Here is a 13,654-nt window from a genome sequence, read left to right on the forward strand (position 1 = left end):
GGTCGGTTGTGCTGATACTACACTTCTGTACATTTTTGTGTACAGATCCAGGTATTTGATCGATAGTAGCTATTCGTTGCGGTGGAGACTCAAGGTAAACCTGCTGCAGCGTTCGTAGTCCTCAGAGTCACCTTCAATTGTACTTATTTCCATTTGTTCCCTTTGTTTCGGAATAGTGATGTAATTATGTTGTATGACTACTCCTAGAAAGGCTTATGACTTGTACTACCGGTTTTGGGAATTGTAAATTGTTTAGAGAAATTTCATTTGAAGCTAATAAATATCAATGTTATTTTAGTAAATTTTAGGCTTACCTACTTTAGAGACTAGGTGCCATCACGACTCCTTCGGAGGGATTTTTGGGTCGTGACAAAAACCTACTTCGGATGGATCAAAATATTCCTGTAACTTCTAGTAAGATGTAAAAAATATTTCCATTTGGTTTCTTTGATGTGATGGAACACCTTCCAATCTACCTTGTACACGAGGCGTGACTTGGAGGGACTGTAAATTGCAGATGGATGTATCCCTTTGAGGGGTAATATTATAAGTTTGATGTAATATTTTATTTTATTTGAATGTTCTTGGCTAACATTGCATTATGTAGGACAATTGACAAATGCAAACAATTTGTTAAGCAGAGGAATAGGATTGAAGGATCTATATGCGAAGGCTATCTTGCAAAGGAAACTACACATTTTTGTTCTTACTATTTTGAGAGTAACATGCATGTTCTAGGAATAGGCCCAATAGGCACACTATCTAATGTGTGAATGATCCATTATATCTACCAATTTCCATCTTCAATCAACCAGGCTGATGTTCTAAGGAAGTTAGAAAGAGATGTTGGAGTGATATGGAGTACAATTCAACTACAATGCATGTGTTGCTAAATTGTCGTGAAGTTCAACCATTTCTTAAGTATTGATTTATTAGAAATCAAATTGTAAAATTTACAGTGATTATATATTGATGCAACTACTAAATTGTTTTGATGTGTCACAGTCACTTTGTGGGTCGATTTGGCCATGATGTTGTATATATGAGTTTTGATATGTGGTTCAAACAGTTTGTAAGTTTATCCTGATAATGTACTTCTAAAGTTCTCTCTCTCTCTCTCTCTCTCTCTCTCTCATATATATATATATATATTCGGTTATGATAACGTATGAGTTTTTTTAATACTATGTAGGTAAACAATCAAAATAATGGTGTAAATCAATTTTTGAAAGATATATCTTGGGGACTTGTGCTTCAGGTCACAATAATGTCTAAGTATGTAGTGAATGGTTATAAGTTTCATATAGAGGATTGCTCTAAGAATAAAAATAACAACAACAATGTGGTGTGGGTTCAAGGTGGTGATGGCAACCAAGTTGGACACAAAGAAATATTACAACTAGAATATACAAGTTGGCAATATAAGAAATTGATACTCTTTAGATGCAAGTGATTTGACTCAAATCCAACAAGAGATACAAAATTACACCACCAATACAACATAATTGAGGTTAATCATACGAAGGAGTATGATCATTACGATCCTTTCATAATTGCACATAACGTTAGGCAAACGTATTATGCTCTTTATCCATTACCGTGGAATAAGTCCGATTGGTGGGTTGTAATCAAAACTAAGCCTGTAGGTAGGGTGGACGTTCAGAATGTGTTAGATGTTTCATATCAAAACGATATCTCCGGTGTTCACTAAATAGTAGGCGATCAGTTAGAAAATGATTTGGAACATCCTGAACACATACTGAAAGAAGTTTATATAAATGAGGTAACAATTATAGAAAATGAGGATGAAGAATCAACTGATGAAATTAAAACAAGTGAGGACGAAGAATTCTCGGACGAGGAATGATACGTCGACGAGGATTAACAAGTTGGTTTTTTAAAGCACTCTCGTATTATCAGTAGTTTCTTATTTTGTCACTCTAAATATGTATTATATTATGCAGATGGAAGACAAGGGTCAAGGTAATAATGACCCTACTAGTTCTCGGAGTCGAGAAAAGGCTAGGAAGGGAAAGAGGAGGGGAGAATCTGTGCATAATACTACTCCATCATTTCCACCCTCTTCATAGATGCATGTGTTTTATCCTCCACATAAGGTTATACTGAGATGCCACAGCATCACCAGGACTATACTTTCATCCAGACACCGGGTCTTCCATTACAGGGCCATAGGACTATACGTCCGTCATACAGTTCGATTGCCTCTCATCCACTGAGACCATATGCATCTATATCACAGCAACATGGATCGCATCCCTACATATCACAGCCACATGGATCGTAACCATCCATATATAGTCACATGGGTCACAACCATCCGTATCACAACCACATGGATCACATCAGATATGTTGCAGTCACATAGATCGCAACCATCTTCATCATCGACTCCATCTATTTCAGGACTTCACCTGCGAGACCGTAGCTCTGAGCCCCCATCTATACCATCTACATATGCCTCTAATACACATGCTGAGGATAATGATCCAAAGGTAGTGCATTATGATCGCTATGGCAGGATTATCATAATCCTTGAGGGTAACAGGTAAGAGTTATTTTTATGTTTGCATTTATTATTTCATAATATTTTTACTAAAATTTTCATGTGTTTTTATGTTAAATTGTAGGTTCAGCCGGGTAAGTAGACTACGAAGATAATCACCAGTGCGATCAAAAAGCTTTATGATGGCCCCTATGCGACTTGGAGTGATTTCCCATACTCGCTAAAGGAGCAAGTTTTCAATCAGTTTAAGGTATAAATGTTCTTTTAAGTAGTTTAATAATTTATATTTATGATGTTTCCATCTAATATTTAACTTTTGAAATGCAAAGTAAGTGTGTATGGGAAGATCGCTGTAGCGAGGAAGTTGCTGCAAATTTTCTTCTTAAAGCCCGCAAGTGATTGGCAGATCATTTCTCGGACAGTAGAAATAAGAACAAGAGGCTTGACTGGTATTTGCAGCATTTATGGGATGATTTGTTAAGGCAATGGCAGACCGTGGAATTCTTACTGAAGAGCGAACTAGGAAAGAAAGCTCGCTCATCCAAGAAGGGAGGCTCCTTGCATACTGGGATGCTATCAGCATCGGGATAATAAGAAGAAGATTGGCAATTGCTTCAATTATTACGTCTTTACTTTTCTAACTATATAAATTCTATATATTAACCAAACTAATTTGTTTTCAGGAAATGAAGTATGGGCATCTTGTAATGACCCGACCGGTCGTTTTGAGCATTTGTACTTTGCTCGCCAGTTCTTGGGTGTGAATAGCCATGTATGATGTATTATGACTTATGTAAATCATCTGTTTTGGTTTTCAGGATAATCGGAATAGATTTGGAAGAACAATTCTCAGCTTCAAGCTTTGAATTTGAAAGGATTGACCAAGTTTTGACTTTTTGGTATTCAATCTCGGATTTGGATTTTTATATTTTAGCTAGCTCCATTAGGTGGTTTTGGACTTGAGAGCGTGTCCGGAATATAATTTGGAGGTCTATGGTAGATTTAGGCTTGAATTAGCGAAATTGGAAATTTGGCATTTTCTGGTCGGCAGTGGAAATCTTGATATCGGGGTTGGAATGAAATTCTGGAAAATTGGAGTAAGTCGGTTGTGTCATTTTGGGCATGTGTGCAAAATTTCAGGTCATTCGAAGGTGATTTGATAGATTTCGGCGTTGTTTGTGAAATTTGAAAGTTCCTAAGTTCTTAAACTTGAATCCGAGGTTGATTTGGTGTTTTGTTATTGTTTTGAGTGATTCGAAGGCTCGACTAAGTTTTAATGAAGTTATGGGAGGTGTTGGTATGTTTGGTTGAGGTCTCAAGGGCCTCAGGTGTGTTTTGAGCGAGTCTGGGCATTACCGGAACTTAGGCAATGGATCTGGTGCTCAAATCTACCGTTGAGGCAGAATTTTTACCGCTAAGGGTGGACAAAGGAGCACTGAGGCGGTCTAGGGGAGAATCCGCAGGTTCATTGGTCCGACTTCAGAAGCCTATATCCTTTGATCTACATCTGTAGAAATCATAATTTGGACATCTGTAGAAAAAGTTATGGCCAAAATACTAAGGCCTGTCTGTGCAGCCACCAGAAGCGCAATCAGTGGTGATTTACCGCGGTCAACGGTGGTTTATCGTGGTCAGAGATGATTTTTAGAGGTCAGCGGTGATGGGAATCCGAGAGGTGCACTATAAATACGAGATTTGGGGTTTTATTTCATATTTTGACCTAGAGAGCTCAGTCTTTGGCGATATTTTGAAGGATTTCTAAGAAAACCATCAGGTTAGTGATTCTAATTCAATTTTGGCTAAAATATATGATTATAACGTTGGATTCATCATTTGAGTAGAGATTTGGGATGAAAATTTGGGAAAAATTTGTGGAACTTTATAAAATGAATTTTTGGGATTTGAAAGCCGATTCGAAGTCGGAATTGAGTGAAACTAGTATGGATAGTCTCATAATTGAATGGGTTGTCGGATTTTGAGACTTTGGTCAGATTTCGAGACGTGGGCCTGGGGGCCGTGTTTGAGCAATTTTAGGATTCTTGAGTTAATTTGATTATTTTCGCTTGGGCTTTGTTCCTTTAGCATATATTGATGATAATATACTTATTTTGGTTAGATTTAGAGCATTTGGAGGCCGATTAGAGAGGCAAAGGCATCGCGGGCTATAGTTTGGACCGGTTTAAGGTAAGTAATGATTGTAAATGTTGTCCTGAGGGTATGAAACCCCACATTTCACATCGTTATGCTACTTTGAGGTGACACAAATGCTAGATGACGAGCATAGGGGCATGCACCGTTGAGGATTGTGACTTGGTCCGTCCGGTACGACTATTAAGTCGCGTATTTGATTGAAAACTATTTGATATCATTGTGTTTTGGAAAGTATTACTATGTTTTGGGCTGAATGTCATATTTGGTCCTAGTGTCAACTGTTTGGCCCCTTAGGGGCTTTTTTACTACTATTCCTCACTGTTTTAACTTAATATTTGTACTCCGCCATGCTGTATTTTACTGATTTCATAACTCAATCGTATTTACTCAATTTTGATACTTTAAATGATATTTTGTGTTGAGCATCCTGTTTTTACTGTTTGCCCGAGTGGCTTGAGAGGTTTCTAACTGAGTGAGGCTGAAGGCCTATGTTGTGAGGATATTATGGGATTGGGCTACATGCCGCAACAGGTTGTTACTGATTCATGATATTATGAGGCCGAGGGCCGGATTGATTTATTCCATGAGGTGGCTTGTTGTTATGTGAGGCCGGGGGCCTGATTGATTTATGCCACAAGGTGTCTTGTTGTTATGTGAGGCTGAGGTCCTGATTGATTATGCCACGAGATGGCTTGTTATAGTGCTTGGGCTGTAGGATCCCCTCCAGAGTCTGTACAACCCCAGTGGGCATGGGTACCCAGTGTGAATGATGTGATGTAGCCCGAGGGGCTGTTGTTGATTCATATTGTTGCCTGAAGGGCTGTTGTTGATTCATATTGTTGCCCGAGGAGCTGTTGTTGATTCATGTTTTTGCCCGAGGGGCTGTTCTTGATTCATATTTTGCTCGAGGGGCGGTTCTTGATTCATGTTATGCCCGATGGGCTAATTACGAGTGATTGTGAGGTTGCCCGAGGGGCTGGTTCTGTTGATATTATGCTCGAGGGGTGATTTATGGTACATGTTTTTGCCCGAGGGGCTGTTTACATTTCTATCCTTTTTTTTACTCACTGTTTTTATCACTCGTTTGAAACTATTGGAAGATGTTTTAAAAAGGAATGGTTTTTACTGAAACTGAGTTTGATTTACGAAATAAATGATTTCTGTATTGTTTTGGGAATGTACTGTATTTGATGTAGCGTTATGACGTGGTCTATGTGTTTTCTTATTTCTCAGTCTTTATTTACTTTTATTACTTACTGAGTTGGTGTACTCACATTACTCCCTGCACCTTGTATGCAGATTCAAGTATTTCTAGACCCGGTGACGGGTGTTGATTACTTAGTGGAAGGTTCATCGGAGATATCAAGGTAGCTGCCTGGCGATCGCAACCCTGATTTCCTCCCTCCTTATTCTTCCTTAGAGTATTTTTGTAATTTTCCCGGCCATGTTGGTCTTGACGTTGTCAGACAGTTGTAGTAGATGCTCATGACTAGTGATACCCCGATGTCGGGTTTTCATTCTGCACTGTTGTTTTATTTTAAACACTATATAAAGGTTTATTGTTAAATAGATTTGATTTTTATGCTAAGAATGGAAAATACTGATTGGTTTTGGGTTTGTGTCGACTGACCTAGTTCCATGATAGGCACCATTACGACCGGGTTGATTTTAGGGTCATGACACGTCCAATGCACCATGATGAGCTATTCAAGGAAACACATATTTTAAGAAGAAGAAAGAGGGGGATACAAATAGGTGGGTCGAGGACCAGGTAGAAACTACATATGTAAGCTTTCAATTTTCTTTAAGTATTATAATTTACTTTTATAAGATTTTTTATATACTAATTTATTTAAAATAACGTAGGGTCGCTACCAAATTAACGTGGAGGACTTCATTCATAATCAGCCAGCTGGTGAATCGGGCGAGCCAACCTAACCTTCGGACGAGGATGCTGAAAGAATATGGTTGGAGGTTGTTAGCGGTCCAAAAAAGGGGAACGTATACGAGCTTCCTAAGAAAAGATTCCATCAGTACAGGTGTGGAATGCAAGGAATAGGGAGTTCTTCACAGGGTGAGGCTCTTAATAGAGAGAGTCTCTCGGCTATGCAGGAGACAATGACATTACATCCGAGCTAGAAGCGACCAAGGAAAGAAAAAGGCTTAGAGATGCTCAATTCCTTGGTATGCAAGCTCAGATCAAAATTCTCCTTTCTACTGGAGCTTTTCCGTTGCCCTCGTCTCGTGAGTCGTCACTAGAGGCTCCACCTCCACATGATGATTCCTCCCATCCTCCCCTTGATCGTTCCTCCCGTCCTCCCCGTGATCGTTTCCCCTGTACTCCCCATGATCGTTCTTCTCATCCTCCCCGTGATCATTCTCTATACTGTCTTGTAGATAAAAGTTTATCACATAATGGTGATACTGTAGAAAACACCCCTTGACCAATACTTTGATATACTTTGAACTAGACTAATAGAACTTGTTTTGGATTAGATTGAACAATTTTGAATTGTTGTAATTACTTAATTTTTGCTTGGTTTTGAATTTTAATGTTTAATTGAACTTGTTAGTTTTAAAGTATTAATTGGATGTTTGGTTGGATTTGTGGTGAATTAGGGGTTATTTGATGTGTATTGTTTTAAGAAAATATACCATTAGGTTGGCTGCCTAGTGGCTAATATAAACGTGGGTCCAAGTCTCACAATATGACCAAACCAATCTAAAATATGTAAACTACTACTAGCTAGTACGGTAAATGATAAAACTAGAACTAACAAGCTAGATATTACAATGAAGTAGGATATATGCTTCCAGGAACAATCAGTGCAAGTGAATCCAAAGGCCAAGGGCAATAACCAAATAGTAGCACTTCCAAAGCTCTCACCAGGAGCTAGGTTATGCATTCCAAAGGACAAGATTCGTGTGGACAAGGCAAATATGGACTCCAAACAATCACACCAATATATAGAAGCTATCTAGAACTGCAAGAAACATGTAATACAACTTGAACTCTTCAATGTTGAACTCTATTTCCAAGAAAACCAGTCGTAGTAGTCAGTCACAAAGCTAATAGGACACTACTGGAAAATTTACCTATGGCTACGCATGGAAAACCGTTGCAACAGATACCTAAACCGTTGCCATAGAGGTATTGCAACAGTTCAGCGCCCGTTCCACAAGTTGTCGTTACTATAGAGCTTATGGAACAGTTTTTAGAACGGTTCAGATAACCGTTGCTATAGTATAGTCTATCGCAATGGCTTTCCCTCTTCTTGTTGGAACGATTATTCGTATCAACTGGAACGCTTAATTTCCATTACCATTACGTTAAATGAAACGGTCAATAACCGTTACTATATCTATTAAATCATTACGGCTATTATAGAAATGGCAACGATTTCTTTAAGATATTGCAACAGTTGAACTACCTATTGCAACGGTTTTAGATTATTTTGGAACAGTTTGCAAGTCCTATGGCAACGGTTCTGTTAGCTATTGTAACAGTTTAATTGAATTGAAAATATTGCCCCTTTTCTAAATAAAGATTTACATATGTATACAATAAACTATAAAACACTAAAAATTATATAAATAAAAAATGTTTTAAAATGTCTTGATAACAAACATTCCTAAAAACCGCCACATGCATCTACAACAATCAATAATTCAAAATTCTCTTAAGTAAGGTCTAGATCTTCATCACCGCCTCTGTCTTTCATTTCTACTCCACCTACAAAAGAGTATAAATAAAGTCATTATCCCTTCAAGAGAATCCTATCTAAAAATTCACTTGGTCCACAAAACCAAGGGTAAAAAGAAAGTATAAAATTCTGCATTAAACCCCAAAATTGGATGGCAAAATATTGGTTTATCCCATAATATACGGACAAAGATATTCCGGAGATAAGGCATCATCAACACATAAAAAGATACTCCCAAGAATGCAAAATTCCAAAAAACAGTTCACAAGAAGTACAAAAAGACACACGTCTACCACACGCCAATTAATAAGGCAAATAACTAAATCAACTTAACAAGTAATTTGGAACTCAACTTAACAGATCAGTGAAGAGGAGAGAGAGTAAATATTACATGTTTCATTAGGAAAGAACCAAGAATCTCCTAGAGACATATTAAGAACCCATCTCAGACGATAATGGAATGCAGTACCAATTCTATTTGACAATAATGGAATAAGACTTCTGACATTATTTTTCAAAAGTAAATTGTGTTTCATGTATATATTAATAAAACTAAGGTGTCAAATGTATGCTATTACTCTCATTCATGGAGGTTTAATACTCTTGTACTTGACTAATTAGCTGGGAAGTCACCTTTAGATCTATCTAGCAGCTACGTAATTCCTACAGGCAATGTATCAACTCCAGAGGATGGCAAGATTGGTAACTAAGCAGCCCTGTACTGGATGCCGCAGCTACGTAACTCCTACAGGCAATGTATCATCTCCATATCTGATTCAAGTAGCTTTTTAAAGAGCCAATGGAAAATTTTATGAGGCAGAAACGGAAATATACATATAGCGTCGGCTCATACACAACGGCCATTTTAAAATAGACATCGCTGGTAATCAGTAAATCAACGAATTTTCACAAACACATAATATGCACATAAACAGAAATCATTAAATCAAATTGATAATTGAGATAGCGGCGAGTGCTGTTGAAGAGATGCGGGAGAAAAGGGGACAATGACGAAACAATTGTCAAGAATGGGGGACTTTAGAGTGTCCCAGTAGAGTATTGCCAAGGCATATAACTCGATTTTCCATGGAAGTTCTGCTTAAATAACTAATTATGTTTGATATTTGAACCAAAATCATGGCATAAACTTTAGAGTGTACCGATCTCAAATGCCATTAAAAGGTGTACTTCAGAGGACAAGAAGTGTGCAAAGCAGAAACAGTTAAATCACCCAAGAAGTATGCAAAGCAGAAACAGTTAGAATATTCAAAGGACAAAATGACACAGATATACATTCTAAGGCAGGTGTTCAGGACAACTAGATCTAAAACAGCTGCAAATATTGCCCAAAAATACAGCAAAACAGATGCAAATATCGCCCAAAAATGCAGCAAAACAGCTAAAGAAATCACCTTCCCAAAGCTTCTGCAAAATTCAGCAATTCTCCTTCCGAAACCAACCCAAAAATATGGCAAAACCCAGCTGAGAAGCCAGTCGTGCAAGCTTATAATAAGCTGGATCATCCTACTGCTACAGCTGGTGATTCAACTAATAAAACCAGCTGATCTTAATGCTAAAGTTGTGAATCATGAATTGCAAGAATATATGGTACTGAAGTGTTGGAGGGTACAACTGATAATAGCACTGATGATATCGCCCACTGATGATAATATCCAGAAGATGGGCTATCCCCCTTCTTATTCATTGGCATATACGGAAAGCAAGATGCAAAAAGAAAATATGAATGTGAAAGAATTTATGTAACAAGAGCTATCCAACAAATATGTTGTGATGCAACCATCATCCTCCATAAACAGTTCAGCCAGATTGAGGTCACTACTCCCTAGAATACTTTGGTTACACAAGCTGAAAGGGCTACTCCGCAGATGAAGATAATCACAGTACTATGGAAATTTCCCCTAGAAAGCGCAACTAAAATAAGTACTGATGCTAGTACTACCTTTTAGAAGCAGATATCAGAAGCTACAGGCTATGTTGAGACATCAACCAGCTGCTGAAACTGCTGATTCTAAAACTACAGCTGGTAAACAAACTTTATCCATAATGTCGTCGGCAACAAAACAACCAAAAGGAGGGGCTGACCACACAAGAGAACAACATGAAGACACGATGAGGGAAGAGGAGTTAAGTGATGAACCTGTCCAGAAGTTAAACGAGCTAAACACTCAAGGATCTGGTTCGTTAACACGACAAGTTGGTATAGCAAAGGAAGGGGAAAGTAGCATTTAGATTTTAGATTCATATTTCAATTTTTGCCTTAATCTACAATCATAATACTTCTTTCAACAACAACAATATACCTAGTGAATTCTTACAAGGCGGGGTCTAGTGAATTCTGTGTTTTGATCAAGCAGCATAAATATATTGAAAATAGGCATAATTATAGGAACACAAATCTCATTCTAATTGGTAAAGTTAAGTTGAAAGTCGCTTTCATTACAAGTAAGGAGTCTTAATTCCCTTTAAGTTGCAAATGTAGCAGTTAAAAGTGTTCCAAGCTTAAACTTTTATCCTGCACCTTTATCTAATTAAAGTCTAAACCACAAATTATCTATTAATGCTACGACCATTTCCAACAGCCAAAAGGACATAACAACTCCAATAACAACAGTTCCACAATCAAATTACCAACAAAAAAAACAGTTCCACAACCAATAATTTTGCACTGGAAATTATTTTCGACCCCAACAAAACTAATTACAATAGCAGAAAAATGCACTGGAAATAGCAGAAATCAAACAGATTCTGCAAAGTAAATCTTTAGCTCCCATTCTTTTCCACGCCAATAAGTTTCCCAAGTATTGAAACATGTCTGCTCTTTCTAACTAGATGCTCACAACCATTGTTCCAAATAGTTCCCAAATTTTTTCCAAGGACAGTCAATTAATCGAGTTAATAAACAAAATAAACATGAATTTCGACAAATCGATAGGAATACAACAGATCTGCAAAACCATATAAAAGGGGAAACCACATTGTATGCAGCTGGAAAAAATAGTACGAGTTAAAAAATTAATTACTGTAAGAAATAAAATATAAAAATAACAGTTACCAAATCAAAAAATATTAAGAGTTTCAGAAAATAATACTCTAGAAGAGCGGAAGGTTACCCGAATTAGACGTACGAAGTAGAAACTCGATGCGAGCTAGTAAATAAGTAGAAACTCGATGCTAGGGTTTTTGAAAGGAAAATGAATTTTGAGTAATTGAGCAAACAGAGAGCGAGCGAGTCGGTAATGGCGCTGACAAGCGAGAAGAGCTGTTGACTGGAGGAGATCGTATTGGAGGAGATGATAATTTGGAGCTGCTCTAATGGTTATCTTCTGCAGCGTTTTGACCTCCTTTTGACTGAGATTTGGACCCATTTTCAGAGGTGATTGTTTTGAGGTCTTTTTGACTGATTTTCGCTGGGGTATTTGGGGCTGTTTTTTTGACTGATTTCAAGGTGATTTGGGCTAGTTTTTGCTGATTTTTGGTGGTGAAGATGATTGGAAGAGATCTCCTTGTAATTTCCGATAGTGAGCTTGTACCCTAATTTTTAGGGGTTTACGTATTTCATAGTAGTATTTTATTAGGTATAAAAACAAAAAAATAAAATTAAAAATTACATGGTGGGCCCCTTTTATTTTAGCGGGTATAGAAAATTTGGGTGAAAAATAAGGAGGGAATTAATAACTGTAACAATAGATATAACAGTTACCATAGATTGATTTATTGCTACGGTTCTACAAAACGTTGCCATATATACCTCTATCGGAACGGTTTTAAGACTATTGCAATGGCTCAGTAGCTAAGTGTCCCGGTAGTTCCAATAATATTTTGTAACGATTAAAACCGTAACAATAGACTACCTATAGCAACAGTTACTGATCCGTAGCAATAAAAAGAGTTGCCATAGTTCCAATTTCTAGTAGTGGGAACAAGTGCATAATACAACAATTGTCTGCTTGATAGGTATGATCCATACAGTGCCTTCTCATCTCCAGAATGAGCATGAAACCATACTACTACCACTGGAAAATGATACAACACTATACAACTACTTAGATAATCAGCAAGCCACAGTTGTATGCCAAATTCAGAAAAGGCAGCACTTAACTCCAGACTACTAACATGCAATATGAGCTCATTCACAAAGTGTGTATCAATGAGGAACCAGTATGCAATACTATTTGTTCCACAACAGCAGTACCAAAACCTACTAGCTAGAAGTCTTTCACCTTGTAAACTTGACAGTTAAGGGAGAGTTCAAAGAAATTGAAAAAGGCTAATGAGACTTTGAAAACAATATGAGAATAAAGTTTGTAAGGTTGTGAAATTTATCTATTTATAGAGGTTATTTAAGCGTGCTGGGAAGCCAAAAGGCCGACCGTCAGTCGCCTCCAATTAATGATTTTGGGAATCGCACAAAAGCAACTTTTTAGTCACTTCAGCCGCTGATGTCACGATATTGGCATCAGGATCAAGGCATTATGGATTAATTTGTCAAAAATCATAAAGGGCAGCCTATAAGTCGAATTCGAGCAGAGTATCCACTCGATTACTAAGCCCAAGGGCTATCCGAGTTTGAGGAATTTCTCACTCGAAGACTGTGAAAAGGCCTAAGGGCTATCTTTATTACAAGTTCGAAAAAATGCCTGCTCGACTACAATGCTCTGCAAAGCTCAAGGGCTACCCGAGTTGGAGAAATTTCTCACTCGGGGACTGCAAAAATATCTAAGGATTAACTTTATTTCAAGATCTTGCTCTCATCTAACTTGGACTCGAGAATCACGATGTTCCGAGTTCACATTTAAGCTCAACTACGAGAAACTAGAGGGGTATTATATTGATTGATTAAAAAATCTAAGGGTTTATTATGTCCTAAGCTCGGTATTTGGGCTAGTCATTAAAATCATATAATCGAGTTTTTTACAAGTAAAGACAGAATAAAATTTAGCACAGGCTGAAAGGGATACAAAAGGATCCTTTTATACTTCCAAGAAATGACTACAAAGTATAACTACGACACCTACGAAGGATACTTACATAGGAACAAAGAGGCAAAAAACAAAATCCAAAGAACCTAATGCATCTTTAAGACCACGTCCTCGAGAGCATCGTCTTCGGAAATCTTCTTTCTAGGGGCACCATTTTTTATCTTTGGAAATGTTTGTATGCCCGAAGAGATTTAGGGCAGAAGGCCCTCGATAAATGTAACTATATCTCCAGCAGCCGAGATTGAGTATTCCGCTGAAGTTTTGGGCCATAATAC

General features: G+C 37.6%; 1 long non-coding RNA gene across 1 annotated transcript; it reads right to left on the reverse strand.

Annotated features, from left to right (window-relative positions):
* Nucleotides 1-8,245: 8,245 nt before the first annotated feature.
* LOC104238250 (uncharacterized) lies at nucleotides 8,246-13,007 on the reverse strand. The gene is made up of 2 exons (XR_011405570.1): nucleotides 11,511-13,007; nucleotides 8,246-8,408 (listed from the first exon to the last, which is right to left on the reverse strand). It is a non-coding gene; the product is annotated as an uncharacterized lncRNA (long non-coding RNA).
* Nucleotides 13,008-13,654: the final 647 nt, after the last annotated feature.

This window comes from Nicotiana sylvestris, chromosome 2 (genome assembly GCF_000393655.2).
Source record: "Nicotiana sylvestris chromosome 2, ASM39365v2, whole genome shotgun sequence".
Taxonomy (NCBI): Eukaryota; Viridiplantae; Streptophyta; class Magnoliopsida; order Solanales; family Solanaceae; genus Nicotiana; species Nicotiana sylvestris.